The sequence below is a fragment of the Anser brachyrhynchus genome (genome assembly GCF_964034855.1).
Source record: "Anser brachyrhynchus genome assembly, chromosome: 14".
NCBI lineage: Eukaryota > Metazoa > Chordata > Aves > Anseriformes > Anatidae > Anser > Anser brachyrhynchus.
The window spans coordinates 11,857,980-11,878,880 of record NC_137709.1 but is presented as its reverse complement, the minus strand read 5'-3'; positions in this window follow the sequence as shown (position 1 = coordinate 11,878,880).

Here is a 20,901-nt window from a genome sequence, read left to right as displayed (position 1 = left end):
GCTATCTGGAGTTGTAGGATGATGGTATCAAGCTCCATGGACAGTGTGGGATGCACATACATTTGGGCGCAGACCTGTAAGTCCAGCCCCAGTCTGTACCTAAAATGGCCTCAAGGGAAGGAGTGAGTTGTAACACAACAGGGCCCAGCAAGATGCTGAGCATCTGAGAGTCCCTTGCTGACTTTCAGAGCCAAATAAATATCCCAGGGAGGCAGCAGACGACAAGCAGCCAAGCTGAGTCAGAGAGAACCTTTTTATCCAAAATCCCAGGACCTGAACAGAGACGTTCCCATCTCCTGCAGCCTGAGCACAGCTGAGCCCCTGTGTGCTTCCCGAGCACCACGAGAGCCAGCAGGCAGCCCCTTCTGCACATGGCCGCTGTATTATTTAATGACCCTGATGCAATTAGCAAGGCACTGCAGAGCAGCAAGTACGAACTGCAGGTGTTAGTGCCTCTCCAGGCCATGGACATCGAACAGCTGGGCTCCACCTTCCTGGCTTGCAGCTCTCAAGGGCAGGCCCAAAAATAGGCTGCTGCAATCACCTTGGCCAGAGACCCTGCTGACACAAATCACCCTGGCAGAATGGTGGGAGGAAGAAAACATTGCAATTTGCACAGAGATGAACACAGAGGTGACAGAAGGGTGATGATCAAGACAACATGCTGCTCTGCCACCCCAGTTTGTCTGAAGGGGGTATATCTAGACGAGCAAGATCATGAATTCATCATGGGTGCATTCTTCCAGCTTCTAACCCCACCAGTTTGCCTTCCTTCCTGGCCACTGGACCACTCCTGGCCCTAATGAATCCTGTTTTATGCCTGTCTTGCCACCAGCCAAGCCTGTTTTGCCATGTAGCTCCTGGCAGAAGTACCAGCAGGTGCTGAATATTGCCTTACAACTGCAATTAGCAGGTTAGGCTCCTCTCCTCTCTCTGATCTCTGTTTTCATTGCTCTCTGCTGCTCACGGGAAATCTGATAGGCAGTATCTAGGGTCTCATGTCAGCAACAGTCGTTGCAAGGCTGAGCACCTTAGCAACAGGGCAAAGATGGGATGGGAATACCGTAGGCAGAGGTATATGAGATACTTCTGGATGGGCACCTCACTGAAAGGAAACCTCGGTTCTAGTCATGGCAGGAGTTTCTAGGAGCCTTAATGACTTTGTGGAAGAGAGGGAAAGGTGTTAGACCTTTCAGGACTCAGTGGCTGTCGGAGGTAGGCAGTACCCAAGGACCGGACGAATGAGGCTGACTCAGGTGAGTCTTAGAATTATAGAATCACAGAATCACAGAATATACCGTGTTGGAAGGGACCCACAAGGATCATTGAGTCCCACTCCTGGCCCCACACAGGTCTACTCAAAAATTCAGACCATGTGAGTAAGTGCACAGTCCAAACACTTCTTAAATTCCTACAGGCTTGGTGCCATGACTACGTCCCTGGGGAGCCTGTTCCAGTGGGCGACCACCCTCTCAGTGAAGAACCTCTTCTTCATGTGTAGCCTAAACCTCCCCTGACTCAGCTTGACACCATTCCCGCAGGTCCTATCACTGGTGATTAAGGAGAATAGGTCGGCACCTGCCCCTCCACTCCCCCTTTTGAAGAAACTGTAGGCCACGATGAGGTCTCCCCCCAGCCTCCTCTTTTCCAGGCTCAACAGGCCAAGTGACCTCATCTGCTCCTCGTATGTCTTCCCCTCTAGTCCCTTCACCATCTTAGTAGCCCTTCTCTGGAGTCTTCCTCCTCCAGAGACACTAAAACTGTCCTACAAGATTCTGCATCAATGTTTTCCTGCAGCAGGCACAGCCTGACTCAGAGGAGGCATCCTCCAAAATGTCACTGGGAACAAACCTGCTTGGTTATGTCACTACCTGCTGGAGACTCAGCAAAAGAAGGAGGAACAAAGGCTGTGATGCAGTCTTCCAGGATAGCTGTCTTTGCGCTGCTTTCCTAGGATGTCCTTAAATGCCTTCAGGGATCTGGTTGCCTTCCTGAGTTGCCAAGGCACATCTGTACACCCTCACACTCCCCTGAGCGTGCCCAAATCTCTCCTCTGTCCTGAAGCAGTATTCTTTAGATCTGTCCCCAGATCGCTTGAACTTACCATGCATAAGGGGTGGTGATGGAGGGCACCCTTCTTGGTACTTCAGCTGGGGTGCTTTGAAGCTGCAGACCTTTACCCAAACACTGAGGCAGGAGATAAGACATATGAGGAGTTCTTTGTACAAAATCTCAAAACCATCACCTTCACTGTCCCCATTCACACAGGATGTGGGAAAGTCCCCATAGTGACCCTTTTGGCCTGAGGCTTAATGCCCTTTAGCTCCCCAGAAGCTGCTGGGACATGTGGCAGTGAGATCTCTGCTGAACTGGGGTGCTCTGAAAGCAGGCAGCCAGCAGGAAGCCTGCTGAGGCTGCCCGAGTTGAGGGCAGGCAATGTTGAAGCATCCTCTTGAGCTCAACAGACAGTGTCCGCACGCAGACAGTGTTCACCTCAGGTCAGAGGCCTCTCTCCAGGCTGGCCCTTGGACAAGAAGTGAAGGGTGGCATCCTCAGACACTGGGAGGTGTCAGTCCTCTTCCCTTACAGATTCTCCCACCAGAACACCCTTTCTCTGGTCCATAGAGGGTCTATGGTACCCACTGTTACTCAGTTACTCAGCCTTCAAAACCTGGGACATGGGCGGAAAAGTTTGGATTTTGCCCAAGACAGATTATAGAAGGTCTTTCCATTGCCAGAGTCTATGGTAAATGGAATGAATGTTCAGTTCCTACCCAAGTGCCACACATCCAGGAGAGAGGCACCCCTCAGCCCGTCTCAGGACCAAGAACATGTCTCAAGGCTACGTGGCCTAGAGCCATGCATGTGGAAGCAACATGCCAAATGATGACAAATCTGAGGGGTCACTGAACAGAACAGCTCGGGGCTGCAGTCAGGAGCAATGACACACTCAAGCCACACTCCCTCTCTGAGAAAAGGGAAGGAGAGACAGGCTGGGTCCAGACGAGGCTGGGGAGGTTGCTACAGAAGCATTGGGCATAAATGCCCAAGCAGGAGTGGCTGGACATGCAGGAGACTCAACAGCACCCCGTAGGAACCAATGTCCCCGTGCAGTGGTCTGCTCCCTGGCATGCAATGCTGTCTACTGGGCGGGCAGAGACATGGCGTGGGGAAAGCCCCGCTCTCTTCAGCCTCCCTTTAAGACACCACTTCTGCCCCCAAGCCAGACCCACCTCTGTGGGGAAAGGAACGGCTGTGCACACGTGCGATCCAGGAGGAGCCCAGGGAGCTGGCCTGTGAGCGGTACTCTGTGGGCATGTCTGGGGAGGAGAACGAGGCAGCCAGCCGGCTCCAGGTCGCTCCCCACGCCACAGGCCCAAGCTGTGCTGACAGCCCAGGCTGGTGAGCACCTGTCTGGAAGCAGGGGCAGCCCGGGTGCGCAGCACACGCTGATAAATCGTGCTCCTTCTTGGCTGTGCTTTGCTGTGCGCCGTTGCAGACCTGGCCTTCACCCACCAGGCACTTCTGGAAGCAAAGTCCCTCGGACGCCTTGGGGACGGGATACTGTCAGCACTAGCCAGGCTGGGGATGGAGCAAGACCAGGGAGGCTGTCCTCACAGTGACCCAAAAAGCGGTGTCTTGGGTGTGATATTCCCCCTCAAGTTCCCAGCTCTCCCCAGCTGAGATTCCCCGGGGGTGGGACAGGAGGAGGAATCTGCTGGGCGTGAGGAAGTGACTTGTGCTGCGGTACAGAAACTCTCCGGGTGGGTGTCATGAGCACACGCTGGGGAGTATCCCGTGGGCCTGAGCTCAGAGCTGCATATGCTGCTCCTCTGCCCGCACCAAACACGGCACCTGGCATCTGCTCATCTCAGACCCCATTGGTACACAGAGGCGGTAGGTGGAAAGTCCAAGCCCACAGCACAGCCCATAAAGGTCATGTTTTATTCTGGCTGATCTCCTTCGCTTGCCTCATCTCCTGGAGGAAAATGAAGTGATAAACAGCCAGCAGCACAGTTTCGTTAAAAACAAATCAGGGCAAGCAAACAGAGATAATCCTCACTCTCCAATTGGTGCCGGGAGTTCTGCTGAGCCAGGAGTGATGCTCTGGGGACAGCCCCTGCTGCAAGCCCCCTGGGTCCTGCACAGCCGGTGGACAGTGCCCAGCTTCTTGCTGGGGCCAGTGCCTTGCTCCTGGCTGACGTCCTGGGGAACATAAAAGTGTTTTCTTCTTCTGCAGAATTTATACTCCTGCATTTTGCAGACTCCCAGTCAGCATGGAAGCTCTGCTGAGCCTGACAATGGTCTGTGCCCAGAGCAAGGGGTTCTCCCCAGGTGGAAAAAGCTCACAGATACAAACCACAAGCCAGGGACAACCACCCTGCCTGTACAAGCCCTGCCACACAAGAGCCTTGCACAGAGCAGACCAGGCAGGGATCTGGAGGAAGCAAGCCTGGCCAAAGCAGGGATGGCTGTAGTATATCAGAGAGAGCGTGAGGGAGGTGAGGACATGCAGTTATCACATGCACATGGCAGTGAGCAAGGAGGAGGGGAGAGGACAGTGCTGGGCCAGGAGGTGCTAGAGGGGCCTTGGAGCCAGTTGTCATTGTTTTAATTCTTACGTTCCTACCATCATGCCAGGATCCCCAAGTATTTTACAGGGCTTTACGATCCCAGAACCTGGCAAACCGAGGCACTGAGAAGTTAAGCGAGGCCACCAAAGAAGATGAGAAGGGATTGTGTTTCTCTTTTTTCCCCTGAAACAAAGCAGAGCTGTCAGTTGACACTTCCTGCGCTGCCCTAGCTCCGGCGGGATGCTGCAGCCGCTTCCAGCAGACAAGAGATGTCACGGAAGAGAGAAGAGAGGTGGGGAGAGATGGGGGGGGGGTTCCTGCAGCATGGGGTCCCGTGTGAGGTGGTGCCTGGAGCTGGTGTCCTCCCACTAGAGCAGGGAAATCTGGCTTCTTCTGACTCCTGCGACTCATGGAGCTGGGACATGCTGAGCCATTGCCTGGAGCTGGCATCCTGGAGGTGTCCTGGGAACCTGGGTTTTGAGGCTGTCTGCTAGGCAAAGGGTTAGGAAATTGGGCAGGCTGCCATCAAAAGTCTGCCCAGCTTTTGGCAAAAGTCTGTCTAAATGATACAGCTCTATGAAACATTTCAGCTTTGACAAATGTGTGGTTTTTAATGAAAAAAACAACCCAGTTGCGTTGAAAACTTGCCCAGCTGGTCTGAGGATGGTTCAGGCAGTCTGCAGGAGAGCTGGGGCAGCAGGCCCATCTCCGCACATACAGGCTGCCTATTGTTCTCCGCTCCCAACAGGAGGATGGCTTGCATTAAGCCAGAGGACTGGACGGGACCGCCTGGGTCATCAAGTCTAGACCCGCACCCACACAACAGACTCCTGCTCCATGTCTGCTTCAGATGGGTCTGGGCAGCATCCATGCCCCAGGCTGCACGGACCACCGGCCGCTTCCCAAACCCAGGAGCAGGCTGAGTCAGGCAGGAGCAGGCAGAAAGCCACCCATGTCACAGAGCCCAGCCCTCGGTTGGCAACGCAGCACGGGCAGGATTTTGCTATCCAGTACCTGCCCACCCCACCTTCTTCTCCCTGGCTCGGCAAGGGGTGCTTGGGCCCTGTTTGCTGGAGGCTTCTTGTGTTTTTTAACAGCTCCAGGCACTGAAGTGAGCGTGGCGGGCAAGAGGTGAGGGAGCTGGCAGGCTGGCACCTCATCCCAGCAGCACAATGCCTGGGTACAAACCCCACAGCTGCGTGCTGTACCCAGCCTCACAGTTACCGCTGCTGTCACCTTTGCCGCGCCAGGCTCCTCCAGCCCCTCCGCTGTCCTGTGCTGCTTCTCATCTGCTTGTTATTCATGGCAGGGGGTAAGAAAGTCCCCCCGCCCCCCATTCAGCGTGTGGACGAACACCATGGAATAGCCCCAGAAGGTTGAATTTAATGCTGGGGGGATTTGCAAGTCAAGAATTCCTGTGCCCACACAATGTGCAGCTGGGCTTTGAAAAGGCGTCAGGATTAAAATGCAACCCCAAACTTGACAAACCGGCGAAACGGCTGGCAGACAATGGGCTGCGGCTCCGCGTTATCATTCATGGTGTGTGAAGGACCAGGCTGCTCGGTGGGTTACAAGTCATGCGCCGGAGATGCGGGGCTGGACACGGCGGGGAGGGCTCCTTTGTGCTGCTGTCGCCGTGGGGAGCAGCCTGCGCAGAGCCAGGACCTGCTGCCAGCACAGGAAGGCGCTGAGTGTGCGTCCTTCCTGGGAGGGATCTGCCCAGCCTGGGGGTCTCCAGGTTTGCTGGGTATAAATGGAGGAGCTTGGCTTTGGTCCTGAGACTATCACTTGAGCTCTGTGGGAGCAATAAAGAAATGGGCATGCGGAGGCTGAGGGGGCTCTGAGGAAGCAGGAATGCCAGGACGGGGCAGGGGGCTTCAGTTGATGACGGATTAGACACAGGTCAACCGTGTAATAGTAAGGGACAATACCACCTGGGGCTGCAATAATTAACACTGGGGAGATAAAGCCGGCAAAACAACTGGCTGGATCTTCCCCTGGGCACAGCTGGTCACCATCACCAGGCCCCCCCCGGGTGAGCAGAGCTGCTAGAGCCTGCTGACCTGAGCCTGCAGGGCATGCATGGCTTGGGGCACCGGCATCCCAGGCAAGCAGAGGCTTTGCAAAAAAGCTTGAGTCTGGCCAGCGCAGGGGGAAGGAAGGAGCCACTGAGGAGGTGATGCGGCAAACATCTAGTGTGACTGTCATGGCTGGGATCAATTATTTTAATGAGCCATTGGACAAAGGTCAGGAAGGAATGTGACTCGGTTGTGTGCATCGATGTAACATTAGCCAGGTATCTGCACTGGATACTGCAGAGCATGCTCGTCAGTGCTGCGGGACAAGCCAGGCTCTTCCCACCCAGGGACAGCCACCACCCAACCTCCCTGTCAGGAGGATGTGGGACCGAGCACAGGAGGCCAAGCCTGGCAGCAGAAGGGCTTTTATCTCTCCATGGAGCTCCAGGCTGTGGGTGGCTGCACAGAAATGAGGTCCAGAGAGAAAACCGCAGCCTGGTGCTGGGCCGGTGCATGCAGGTTGGCAAGGGACACAAAAAGCCTTGCCCATGTGTGCCCTGGAAGCAAGAGCGGCCCCAAATACCAAGCCTCACCATACCAATTCTTTTAGATGTGCAAGAGGGTTTGTTTTTAGTCTTTACAAAACAAACCAAACCAAAACAAAACAAAACTTGTTCCTTCACTGACGAAGGGTCCTTTCAAAAACCAACACTGTTGAAACTTCAGGGAGTTTGTTAGGAAGAAAGAAGCTGTACAAATATTATTGAATGGAGGACTGACATATTTCCTGTACTGAAGCGGAGTTTCTGTGGCCATTTCAATGCTGGTTTAGATGTGCTGAAGAGCAGAATACTTCTGTGTTTTGACCTAACACATCTACCACAGAGAGAGAAAGTGTTCAGGTTTTACCTGCCTTTACCCAAGTCTCACAGACTGATGCTAGCACATGAAGTTTAGTAAACTGGCCCTGGCCTGCCAGAGAAATCAGAGCAGTGGCACGAGACCTGCTGCAGCGTAGCTTTGCCTGTCATGCACACTTGTTGTTCTGACTTGAACTAACACGAAGCAAATTCCTCTTGCACCTATCTCTCAGCCAGCACCGATGGCTTTTCCTGGGTGGCAATGCTGTGCCCAGGCCTGGCTGTAATTAGAACAGTGACGGTAATGGTCAAGCTCCTGCGCTGCCCTTGCAGCGCCCTGCCAGCCCCAGCCGAGCTCGCCACCTCCATCCTGTCCCATGGAGGGGCAGAGCAGCGCCCAGGGCAGAGGCGGCCCTGCGCTGCCGGATGCTGCCGGAGGTAAAGAATAGCTCATGGGGCTGAAAAAACAACTTCAGGAAGTGATGGTGGGCTAAACATGCGGAAGGACTTAGGCCCCTAGGGATGGAGAGAGCTGGTGCTCTCCAGCACCTGGAGTAAAGGGCTGGGCTGGGGGCCCTGGGGTGCCCTGCGGGTGCTGGAGTGGGGGAGCCTGGGGCCATGGTTTGGGGTACCTGGAAGCCCACATCTCTGACCCCAGCATCCTGCAGTAGACCTGCTTCATGGGACAGCTCTGATTCATGGGTCAGCCCTGCTTTGTGGGGACAGCCCCGCTTCGTGGGGACAGCCCTGCTTCATGGGGACAGCCCTGCTTTGTGGGGACAGCCCCGCTTTGTGGTGCAGCTTGCCTGCGGCTCCCAGCCCCTCCATCCCAGCTCGGCCTCAGCAGCCATGGGGATGCAGTGCCATCCTGCACGCACGCTGTCAGGGCCGTGCCAACGGCCTGCTTTTTAGATTAAATCAACAACAGAGAGGCAATAACTAAAACTAAAACCCAGAGCAGTCCCCTGGCCCTCACAGTGGCAGGCAGCATCTGGCCCGCAGGAGCCAGGTCCCACGGGGCCGCTTCTCCCCCTGCCTGCCACGGCTGAGGGGGCACAGGCACGCTTGGCGGCCGGCTCCTGCGCCCTATATTAAGCTGCGGGACGACGTGTTCGGGAGACCCGCAGAGCTCGCCTGGCAGGAGCTATATTTGGAAGGTGCCGTTTGGTTTCCTCCCCGGACGCCGCAGCGCGCGGTCTGCAGTGCCGGCTGACACAGAGCCTGCAGTGCCAGCGCTGCCCCCGCCTCCCCGGCCCCACGCCACCCTCGGCTCCTTTTTTTTTTTTTTTTTTTTTTTCCTGCTTTCCTTTCCTGCAGGCTGTGAAAAGGTGCAGTCTGCCTGGGACCGCTTCTCCTCCCTCCCTTCCCCCTTCCTGCTGGTCAAAACCGCCATCCTGGAACAGCCTGGCGGATTAGTGCAGGGATACCTTTGAAAACGATGCCAGGAAAGCTCCGTGGATCAGTTAACAGGAGAGTATAAAAAGCAAGGCCTGTCTCCCCCCGCGCTCCCCTCAGCTTTCTTCCTCCATGTCACTGGCCCTGGCTGCTGGCTCGCCCCTGGCTGGGGGCCTGCGATCCCAAACGTGCTCTCCAGGCTGGCTTGCCTCATTAATTAAAGAAGACAGATTTTTAGCTTCTTTCCCTCCCTCTCCCTCTTCCTTTTTTTTTTTTTTTTTTTTTTCTTTTTTTCCTCTTGGACTCCTGCTGGGAAAAGTGGAGCCAGTCTTTTGGGGGCAGGGGGAGAAAGAGGAAGGGCGCCAGGGACTGCGGGCGTTGCAGGCGCTGTGCTCCCGGGGGCTGTGCGGCGCCGGCGCCTACCCCTTGCAGGCAGTGTCTTGGGGATGAGGGAAGAGGCGACACAGCTCGCCTCGCCTCTGGTGACATTCCTCCTCAGCCAAGCAGCACAGCATCCATCCTGCTGCCAGCACCGGGCCAACAGCTGCCCCACTGACTGGGGCAGAGAGCCCGTCCCCTTTGCAGGCACGGAGGGGACTGTGGGTGCCGCTGTGCGGGGTGCTGTGCTCATGGTGCACCGATGCACGGTGCAGTGTGCATGCTGCAAGTGTGCATGGGGCCCTACGTGTGGTGCAGTGCATGTGGTGCACAGTGCATGGCACACTATGCGTGGTACAGCCACGCGTGGCCCAGTGTGTGTGGTGCACAGTGTGTGGCACAGTGTGCACGATGCAGTGTGCGCGGTGCAGTATGTGATGCAGCGTGTGTGGTGCAGGGATCAGGCCTGAGCGGGGACAGGGGGAGACATGGGGACAAGGGGTGTTCCAGAAGGGAGCAGGGGGCCGAGCTGTGCTGGCAGCTGGTCCCTGACTCTCCCTGCACATGTCCCATCCACCCTGAATAGAAGCCCTGGCTGGTTCTTCTGGCTGAGTCATCCCCAGGTCTATCAGCCTGGCTGCAAAATTAAATTCAAAGCTCGTCTTTTTAACACGAAGATCACTTACATCCAGCTGCACGAGCCGCGGCCCCTTTAGGATTTAATAATAAAATGAATGCCCATGACCTGACTGTTTGCTCACGCCTGGATCTTCCTTGATGGATGAACAGAAATTGCTCCCTGGCTCGGGTCATCCGCAGTAAAAATCGCCAGTCGATTGCCGGGCCCTCCCTCAGCTCCTCCGCGTTCAGGGCTCACTGGCTTCGTTTGGGACCTGGCTTGAAACGGATAATCAATAATAATCAGGCTCGACGCTGTGACGGCACCTTTGATCCAAGGATCTCGCAGCACTTTGCAGCGGATAATGAACGGAGCCCCTCTGTGAGGCAGGCAGGAACGTCTGCATTTTATGAGGGGGAACAGAGCCCAAGGACGGGCTGACCCCGCTGCTTGCCAGCTCTGTCCTGCTCATCATCCCACATGGGGATGCCTGCTTTAGTGCGTCCCGACCCCAGAGAGTCACAGGAGGATGGAGCCAAATGTCTGTGGGGCTCATTCCCAATGACTTGTGGGTCTGGTTCCTTCCTGAGACAGCTTGAGCTGCCCTGTCAACAAAGCTATTTTGGGAAAAGAAGTGCGGATGTGGGTCTCAGCCTGGCGGGGAGCAGAGCAGCCCCGCGATGCAGTACATTCCCTTGGGGAAGGCAGGACTGTGCTCCTCCTGCCCCAAACTGAAGCTCGTGGCTGACGTACACAGTGCTGGCTGCAGCTCCGCTGCATCAGCCTGCAGGTGTAACGCTGGGGAACAACTCTGCCAGGGGCTCCCAAGGGCCCAGCGCGAAGCCAGTGCCATGCCCAGGGCTGGAGAAAGGCCGGGAGCAACTGAAAAAGCCGCTGGATCTCCACCCTGGTCTTCCTTGAGGACGCCACGGCAGCATGAGCTACTTTTGCTTCCTGGGCGATTTGCGCTGCCTGAGCTGCGGCGATGCCAGCCCCCCGGCTTCATGATGTCCCCCCGGGCCCCCCCAGCCCCACGGTGGCCTCAGGAATCCGGGGTGGCTCCGTGGGGGGCTGGTGGCAGCGACCACGCTCAGGGCGAGTTCTGCGGGGCTGGCGGCACGGACCTCGGCCGTGTCCCCCCGCGGTCGCGTGTCGGGTGACAGGGGTGTCCCGGCGGTGTCCGGTGTGCTCTGCACGGCCCGGACCGCGTCCTGCCCCCGCCGGGCCGTGTCCCCGCGGCCGGGCGGTGCAGGCCGGGGGTGGCCGTGGCGATGCCACCCCGGTGTCCCCCGGCTGCGCCCCGCCGGGCCGCGCGGCTCTGCCGGTGTCGCAGCGCCACCCCTTGCCTCCCGGGGAAAGTGCCCCTGGGCTTCAGCTGCACTCTCCAGCAATTAAGGGGCTGAGATATTAATTGTCTCTAATGTGTGCATCTCCAAGGTCACCTGAAAGCCCGGGCTAGGGAAGCAGCCCCCCCCATGCAGTCCCTGCCACCCGCCCAAGGGAAGGGTCCCCAGTAGGGACTGGCCCCCGGACCCGGAGCCCCTGGCCCTCAGCATCCTCCCTGCAAGCGGGCGGTGGGGAGCCCCAGCAGGGGATGAGCGTGGTGTGAGTTGGGTGCTGGCCCCAGGTCGGAAACATCCCCTTTGCTGGCGATTAAAAGAAAATCAGGCTGAGCGCATCGCCTTCCCAGCACCAGCAGCCAGCTCGCGCCTTCTCGCAGCCGCCCTGCATCCGCGCTGCCCTGCCTTTGTCTCTCGCGCTCAGCCGCGCTTCCAGTCTTCAAAGTGTTAAAACTTTTCAGTGTGTGCTGCAGATCCCTTGCCTGCAGCCTCCTGCCCTGAGTCAAATTAATCATGTACTGGGAAACACAGCAGGCATGTACTAGCCCTGGGCATGGTGTATCACGTACTTTCTGGAATCTGTCACATGGGGAGCTTTCTGTTTTAGGCTCAATTGATCCTTTCTCGGTTTGATACTGTGTTTAATTGTGAGATGGGGCTGTGTGTTTTTGCTTCAGCCGAACTTAAAGGGCCGCTCTTCCCAGCCTTGTTTTCAGATGTCCGCAAGAACAGACCGCCGCTGTCTCCTCACCCAAACAAAAAGCCTTTCTCTCCCCACACACAATATCCCCTCTGTATTGTCCACAACAAAGAGCAGGGCTAAATTAATTTTAGGTCCAGCTCTTTTAACGTAGGGCTGGGGAGGGGAGGTGATTTGATTGCTGCGGCTGATGGTTCAAACAACATAGGCGAGAGGTGGCCCGGGCCGCCAGGCGCTGCCTGAGCAGCAGTGAGGGGGGACACGCCTGGCCCCGGGGGGGGACATGCCTGGACCCCAAGGGGGGGACATGCCTGGCCCCGGGGGCCCCAGCACAAGGTGAGGTGACCAGAGCAGAGCCTGGTCCTGCAGCCCTGCTGCAGCATTGCCCCAGGTTGGGGCGCAGAGCCCCTGCTGAGCCCACCCGGGCTTTCCCTCCAGAGGAGGGTGGACAGAGCAGTCCAAGGAGCCTGGGTGCGACAGAAAGTGCCCGCAACCCTAAAAGTGACCCCAAAAGTGGCTTGTGTACCCCTCTGGACTTCCAGACTGCTGTAGTGGAGTGATTTTTTCATCCTGTCTCCACACAAAAGATTTTAAGAACCAAGCAAAAAATGGAGCGTCCCTTCGAAACTGGATGAAAAGGGAAAATAAACACCTTTTGTGTGCTTTTCCCTCCGAAAAGGCTTATCTGGAGCAGTCAGTGCAGGCAGCTGTGCACCATAGCATGAAATGCAACCTGCAGGGCCTGGGAGAAGGCCTCCATGAGGTCTCCTGGCCACCGGTGTGACCGGGACCAGTGGTGGACCCCCACGGCCCCACTCATCCCGTGCTGCGGGGCTTTGCAGGGCTGTGGCTGGAGGAGAGAGCCCGGTGGCTGAGTCCGACTGGTGCCGGCAGTGGAGGGGATGGGTGCGCACGGGGGAGGTGGGACAGGGGAGGAGGGAATAGGGTTGGCATGAGCTCATGTGGTTTGCTATGAATTTCAGCGGACACACAGGACCGAAGCGGGAGGAAGGGCTGTGGGAGACAGCTGAGCTCTGGGTTCTCCTTGTCCGCACCTTGTTCCCCTTCTCAAGTGAACAACTAGGGCAGACCTTACTGCAGTGCATGTGGCCAGCCCCCAGTGGCCTCACAGATCCCGGGCATCTCCTCTCTCCAGAGCAGCTCCCAGTTGCTCAGTGGATGGATAAGAACTTGCTCCAGGTTTATAAATATTCAACGCCAGTGAAGCCCATTAATGTTGCATTAAGGCTGTGAATCTGAAAACCCCAAAGCCAGGCAGCTCAGCGCTGCAGCGGCAGTGCTCTCTGGTCCCACTACACACATGTGCTGCCCATCCTGCTCCAACAGAGCCTCCTCCAGCTGCCAGGGCACCACATGGCTGCAGCAATGTGCTGCTGGGAAGCATCACTTGCTCCAGCACCCATTTCCACACATACAGTGGTCTGGTAAAGCCAAGAGAAAGGAGAGCATGGTGTTGAACTCTAACTCCCAAACCCTCCCACCCTTAAGAAACGCCATGGCTGTGGGGCCTGAGTGCTGGGTGCTTTCTGAAGGGGGAGAACAACAGGAAGCCCTGTGGTTACAGTCAGGCTGACTGGGTGTCATGGGCTGCTCGCTCCATTCAGTAGTGTGCACTGAATCACATCTCCAGGAATAGGCAGCAATGCACGTATTAAAACAGAAGCTGGAGAAAGGAGTTACATCTGTGCAAAGCAGCGATCCAAATGTTACTATCAGGACCAAACTTTCTCACTTCCAGGAGAGCAGCTCTGAATGTGACAATCTGCAGACATGGGCACCCGTTTCAGACAGCTTCCTCATCTCACTGTATTTTGCAGAGCCATGTCCCCTCCACTCCAGCAGCACATCATTGAGCTTGAGGTGATGGGAGAAGCAGGAGCTGGGGGAGAAAGGGGGTATACAGAGGGAAGAGAGGCAGTAACGTTTTGGGGAGCTGGTGGGGAGCAGGTGAGATGAAGAGAGGAGGTGGTGAGGCTGGGATGTGGTCAGGGGATCCCTTGCGGGCACTGAAACACAGGGTGAGACAGGCCACTGGAGGCCCAGTTCTTGGGAATGAAAGGCTGAGTCATTCCCTACTCTGCCATCCTCCTAAATAGATGTCCTCCTTGTCAGCTTACGGCTGGCTTCTGAAACCTCAGGGGATGAACTGAGCAGGGCGTTCAGGTATGAGAGCTGGCGGCTGCAGCTGGGGCAGTTCTGGGGGCAGCTTGGTGGGCACTGATGAACCAACTTCTAAGGTCGCTCTTGACACTGGCAGCGAGGTGAAAGCCGCCTTCTTTCCTTTCTTTCCACTGCTGCTGTGCCTCCTGCCCCAGGATCTGTAATTACCTGTCCCTGCTCCTCCTGCAGAGCTGCCTGGGAGTCTCAGGGGAGCATGCCTGTGCCTGGCATGCGGCTTTGCAGGAAAGGCCTGAGGTCAGGATAAGTATGCAGAAATGTCAGGGCTGCAAGGGAGGAGGGGAGGGCTGCGTCCCTCTCGCTGGAGCAAGGTTCAGGGTCTCTGAAGGTTGTCTGCAGCCTTGCCTCCCAGAGGGCTGGGCAGTGCATGAAGCTTTCCTGGAGCTCCTCAGGAGAGAAACAGAGAAATGAGGCAAGAAACTGCTGATGTTAATTTCTGCGGTTGCCCGAGGTAGTCAAAACCTGGATGAGCAAAGGGGAGGTGTATTTTGCTAGAGATAAGAAATTAGTTTTATATAAAGAAATGCTAGAAACAACGAAAAGAAGTGGTCTGTCCCGCACAGGCTAGATAGAGGAATAACATGCTGAGATAAAGAAAGATGATTTAAAAAGGCAGCAAAGAACAGAGCATTAGCCGATTGAAGAATAAGTACTGTGAGAAGTGTATTTCCTAAGTGTTAGGGATGGAGAAACTGAGGACAAAAGCATCTTTGCTTATGTGCCGTACAAATTCACACAGCCCAACAACTAACTGTGGAAGTGACTAACAACTAAGTGGAAGTGACTGAACTGACAATCTTTAGTAGAAACCTTGAGAACAGAAAAATAGCAGGAAACTCAAGAAACTCAAGAAAAATGAATGTCTAAAGCTCTCATTACCCCAGCTGTGCTGGGGTGGTGTGTTGAGGTACGTTAACTGGAATCAGGCTTGCAGACTGCTTCCCCAGTCAGAAAAAAAAATAAAAATTAAAGTGTCCCAAGGTCCGTCCCCTCCGCCTGTGAAAAATCCTGTCTTGTGACTGGAAATACTGAGCTACTTGACAGATGTTTTCTTTTTCATGATGGCTTTTGGTGCCACTGGTGCCAAATTCAACACAGGGTTGTCCAAGGGGTGCCTCACGTTCTTCCTGTGACTCGTGGTCAGAACTAGAGCTGGAGGGATGAGCATCAGTATAAAGGGTGGCAAAGGCATTTCCTCCCTGAAGGCTGGGAGGGACCTGGAGTTAACTCTGCTCTACCTGATCCTGTGGTGTCTTCTGGAGCTGAACCTCTAGAGGTTTTCTAGAGATGCCCTTTTCTGGGGTGAACCTTTCCTTCCTGTCCATTGTGGGGCTGGCATCCATCACAGCGAGCGAGGATGTGGGCAGAGGGGCAGTGAGCTCCTCACCCATGACCTCTTTGTGCAGATGTCTCCTCGGCCTTGGATGTCTCCTTCCTGGAGGGCTATGCTCCTCAGTCCTCATTTGGGGTCTGCTGGGTGGAAGCAAGGAACCTATCTGCAGTGGAAAAGTACCTGGGGAGGAAGTCCCTTGTTGCCTGTGACACCAAAGAGACACCACCCCTGGAGAAGTCTGCTGGGCCCTGCAGACTCCTCTTTGCTGGTTAGGCCTAAAGAATTTACTAATGATTGAGAATATTGTTCATTGTATATCCCATTGTACAAAGCCTTCACTGACAATAACAGGCCCTTTGACACCAAGGTAGTCTCATGTGTAGTGTAACGGGGTTGAGCATCTGTCGGTTGTGACTTTCACCAACAAAAGAATACAATTGGTTTATGTCTGGGCCAGCCTGAGATGTGTAACTGTGAGGGATGCTCTTTGTTTTCCCATTGTTTAAAACTGGCATTTCATATATCCAGAAATTCCTTTTGGTGAAATGGCAAATTTTAATTGTTGAAGGGCAGAAGGGAATCACTTCTGTGAGGACAAAAAAAAAAAATTTGGGTTTTTAAGAAATACCCCTGTCCATCCCCAAGTTCATCAGATAATGAATGTTTCAAGCCTAATAAGGGTCTTCCACAGGGACGGCTTCTCACCAGTTCTTTTCACAGACTCTCATTCCCATCAAGCTTGAAATGCCGCTGTGCAAAGGACCCATGGCATAACAGCTCCTCACTCAGCAGCTCTGCTGTCCCGGTCCATTAGCTCAGAGGAGCTCGGGTAGCAGCGTGTATGCCACTAGTGACATGATGAGTCCTGCGCCATGGGAAACGGCAACAGCAGCTATCAAATCTGCCTTTGGAAGCTCCTGCCTGATCTGTACAGCAGGCAGCGTCCAGGAATTTTGGGCCTGTGTTTGTTCATGGGAAGGATCTTCTTAGGGGCGGAGAGACGTCCTGCCTTTTCCTCCACGTGTGTGCATTTGTGCCTGCCTGCAGCCTGGAGCTGCTCCTGCAGCTGACGGTGGAGTGGAGACTCAAGCCTGTGTCCTCACTGCTGGACATGAGCGAAGGAGACAAGCTGCTCCGTTTTGCTTTCCCAGTACCCTCCAGAGCCCTGCCAGGAACTTTTCTGTGGCTGGTTCCTGTCTCCTTACAGCTGGAAGAAGGAGAGGGGAAAAGAGCTGAAGCAAGATGGGAATGGGGCAGAAGCCACTGCAAACCCTGCCCTGGAAACCCTCAAGCCTGAGCAGATTGCCAGCTTGCAAGGGAAGGAGCAGGGCTGGGAGGCTGGAGAGGGATAGGTAGAGCCCACTGAGCCAGAGGGCTGTGTGATGGACACCCCAGAGGGTAGGTGGAGGCTGATCCTGGGGGTCAGTTGGCCTCATCTATCCATGCAGGAATTATGTGGGAAGCGGGGATCTAGGAGCGCTCAATGTCCCTTGTCCAGCTGCCAGGAAAAAACAGGGGTCAGGAGCAAGCACAGTGGGCGCAGACCTGGCTGCTAGGGACGTCTTCCCAGGGAGGAGGAATCCTCTGGCTCTGTGTGGTGATGCTTCACCCAGAGGCAAAAGCAAGAAGCCCACCCTAGCTGTAATAATTCTATAAACTCATTAGCTAGGGGACAATGAGTGATATGCTGGGCAGGAGATATGGGTGTCTTGCAGAGACTGACAACAGGACACCTTTGTGATGGGAGTGCTAAGGAGTTTCTTGGCTACAGAAGGCTTTGAAATACTGATTATTAATAAGTATTCAGTATATCATTAATTTGTCTGTAAACTTTTCAAGATTTAAGAAAAGGAAATGCCAACTTTGCTTAGAAGACCAGCAGAATAGAGGCCAGGGGAAATGGCATCAGTAAGTCATGGCAGCTCCAGGGCTGATTTTCCTGGGCCCTTCACCCATGTACAGAAGAGGACAGATCAGGATGGCGCCTGGTAGCACTAACTCTTCCCACGAGGACTGTGGCCGAAGGAGGGGTGAAGGAGCAATGTGCTGGTGCAGAGTTGCATGCTGCTGGCACCAGGAATGTGTTGCGCAGGGTGAGGGAGACCCAGCCACTGGCTGGGATTGACTGTGACCAGGTGCCCCATGGCATGATGCCTGCTGTGGTGCAAATGCACCTTTGCAAGGCAGAGACAAGGACAAGAACACCCATCTGAGCAGTAAGCAGGGTGTTGGGAAGAGCAGGCCCCAAACAAACACCACCGCTATGTCTTTCTGTGGAGAAAAAAAATGTCTGATACTCTCCTGGACTATTTGTTTCAGTGCAGTCCTAGGCCATCAGCCTGAAATCCAGCACCAAATGGCTTCCCCCCTTCATCCCCTCTGTAGGGTTTGAGGTGGATGTGAAGGGATACCTTCACACATCATCCCCATCTCAGGCAAGGGGCTCTGCTTGAGGGACACGATGCAAGCCAAGCAAAAGACAGTTTCCAGAGGCTAAAGGAAACCACCAACAAACCCCAAGCAACCCCCCTGTGCTTCGGGACACCAGCTGATCATCTGCGGGGGCTGGGAAGGAATTTGTCACCATCTGCCTCGTGTCTCTCTGCTGCAGGGAGCAATAAGCAAGCGAGGAGGGGAGGAATCGGCAGTGTTATTAGTTGGAGAGCGGCATTATTCCCCCTGTCTGCACCGTATAAATGAGTGTGTATTTTTCATAATGGGGGAATACATGCAGGGAGAGAGAAAAAATGTTTTAAAAAAGAAAGAAGGAAAGGGGGAGGGGGGAAATGAATCGATATAGCAGAAGCATTAGGGCACTCAGGGGAGTGTTTTACTGGGGCCATTAATATACTTCTCAGGTGGTAAAAGCCACTTAGCCTTTAAAAATGATAATGAAATGTTAACTACCCAAAGCATTATTGCTGAGTCACGGAGAGCCAGGCACCCCTTCAGCTCCCACCTGACGGAGGGGCGCAGGTGGGCTCTCGCCAGACACAGGCAGCGCGGGGAGCGGTGATCCTGGGCCTCTCACCTCCTGCACACGGGAACCCAGCTCTGGCAGCTCCCGGGCTGCTGGAGGACCCTGGCCACCCCAGCTGCCCCCTGCCCACTGCAGCGTGCACCGAGTGCTGGATCTGCCACTGGGAGGAGCCCACGGTGGAGAGCAGAGATGATCCCAATTCCCAAACTAGTGAGCTGATGCAGGAATGTGATTTGCAAGGAAGCCAGAGAGCCAGTTGGCTCCCAGGAGATGACACAAAGCATCAGTGAACGCCTCCTGCATTTCTAGTCTACATTGCACAAGACATTGGTGACTGCAGGTACCTGGCCTGTAGCGCCCTAAAATGCCTGACCAGCATAAGGTGCTGCACACCTTCACCTTGATAACCCTGCTGGGCTTTGGAGGTGCTGGGACCCCCAAGTTACTGATCAGATCTGAAAACCATGGGGGTCAAATCCTGGCTGTGTTCTTGTCTATGGGGTCTTTTGCATGCTGTAAGGGAGCAGGGCTTCTCATTTCTCATCTTTTATGTATCACTGACTCTTATTTGATTGTGAAGGGCCCAAACAGCCCCCTGCAGTGTCACATGAGGAAATTCAACAGGCCTGCATGGTCCAGTGAGCCGAAGTGTGAGATGAAGGTCTTCTCCTAGGATGATTCAGTGCCCAAGCAGAAAATTAATTTCCTTCCATCCATCTGTATATGACCCCAAACCTTCCCTAGTCAGGAAGATTATGAAGTTTTTTTCACAAATTTAGATTCAAAGTCAGAGGTAGCTGTGAAGGATGCTAGAGGAGGACAGAGTATCTGGAGGGACAGGGAGCAGCTTGGCTCCAGGACGTACACCACTGCTCTTATCCCCAGAACCTCTTTCAGGCACTACTGAGAGACACATTTCTAGGATTTTTTATTTTTAAATTGTTTGAGTTTTCAGCTCTGTTAGTGAGTGCTTGAGCAACACCTGAAGTATCTGAATGCCCTTCTTTACCCTAAGCCCTATGTAGAAGTCACTGTATGTGCGACAGTGTGCTGCATTTTGGAACGCTGCCTGTGGTGCAGTGATTGCAGTGTATAGAACAGAATAAGAATACGTCACTGAGCAGGGTGAGAGTGTCCCCAAACATTTCTGAAGGCCATCCTGCGGGGGTTCCATGCTGTGTTGCCACCGTAACTCATGGGTGAGGGTCCCATCTGCTATCACCTGCTTGGGAGCACAGCCCTGAGGTTCACCTGGCTGCAGGCACACAAAGCTCAGTTAAGGGCAAAGCTCCGGCAGCTGGAGCTGGGTGCCCAGCACTGCAGCCGGGGCAGGGTGATGTGGGAGCAGGAGCTCTTCCCACCTCCCTTATCCTGCCTCACCTCTAAGCTTCATCCTCTTCTGGAGGAGAGGCAGCTCTGATCTCTGCTGGGATGCATGCAGGAGGCGTCCCCACCGTGCCTGCAGACAGCCCTGTCGGGTTGCCCTGAGCTCCACGTGGCGATGCCGCAGTGAGCATGCAGATACAACAGTGAGGGCAGAGGAAGGACATCTCCTTCCAGCGTGGCACTGTTGAAATTAAAGGACTCGGAGGGCTTTTGTGTCTGCTGAGAGAAGCGGTTCACAAGCTGCAGGTCACGACACTCCTGGAGCCAGCTGGGGAGCTGCTAAATGGGTCACGCGACTCTGTGGACGTCAGTGACGCATGGCCACGGGGCCGGGGTGCGCCAGCCCTCCTCCCTCCCAGCTCTGCGCTCCCAAGCACATCCCAACGAGCAGCCGCTCACCCAACTGGCACTGGCAGCCCCGCTATTAAGAACAACACAGCCGCCTTGCACTGAAACGCTTTATCCCCAGCACCCGCTGTGAACAAAATTGCCTAGGATCAGGTGGTGCGAGCCAATTTTTCTCGCAGCAGGGGCTGCAGGTAAAGCACCTCGGTGCAGGAGAGCTGCTTGGTTCTGAACTTTTCTGCTGCCCGCCTGAACTCAGGGAAGGAGGAGAAGGGATACTGTGTGCACTCAAGCTGAAGCAGAGAAGATGCCAAGAGAGGAGAGAAGCAGATGGAAAAGACAGAGAAAGCTCGAGATGGGGAGAGAGCAGGAAGGAAGGAGCAGAGGAAGGATAAAGCAAGAGGGAGGTGAGAAAAGAGCTGGAGCTGGGATGCCACAAAGCAGTGGCCAAGGCAGCAAGAGAGCTGCATCTTCTCTTGTCCTACAAACCAGACACAGACGTGGCAGCAGCTAATCTTCCTGGCTCATGAACAAAAGGATTCTTTTCATGCCAGTAATCCAAGAGCTGCCATGCCACGGCTCTCCCAGCTCATCTGCTGTGAATGCACTTATGTGGCATCCAACTGAACGGGTTAGCAAAATAAAGACAGATGGCAAAGGATTAGCTCTAACACTTCTTCTGTATCACAATGCAATCACTGCAGTCCTCTCCACTGCCTCCTCTCGGGACACTTTGCTTGTGCTGCAGCTGTGTGGCTGCCCACAGGTAAGCAC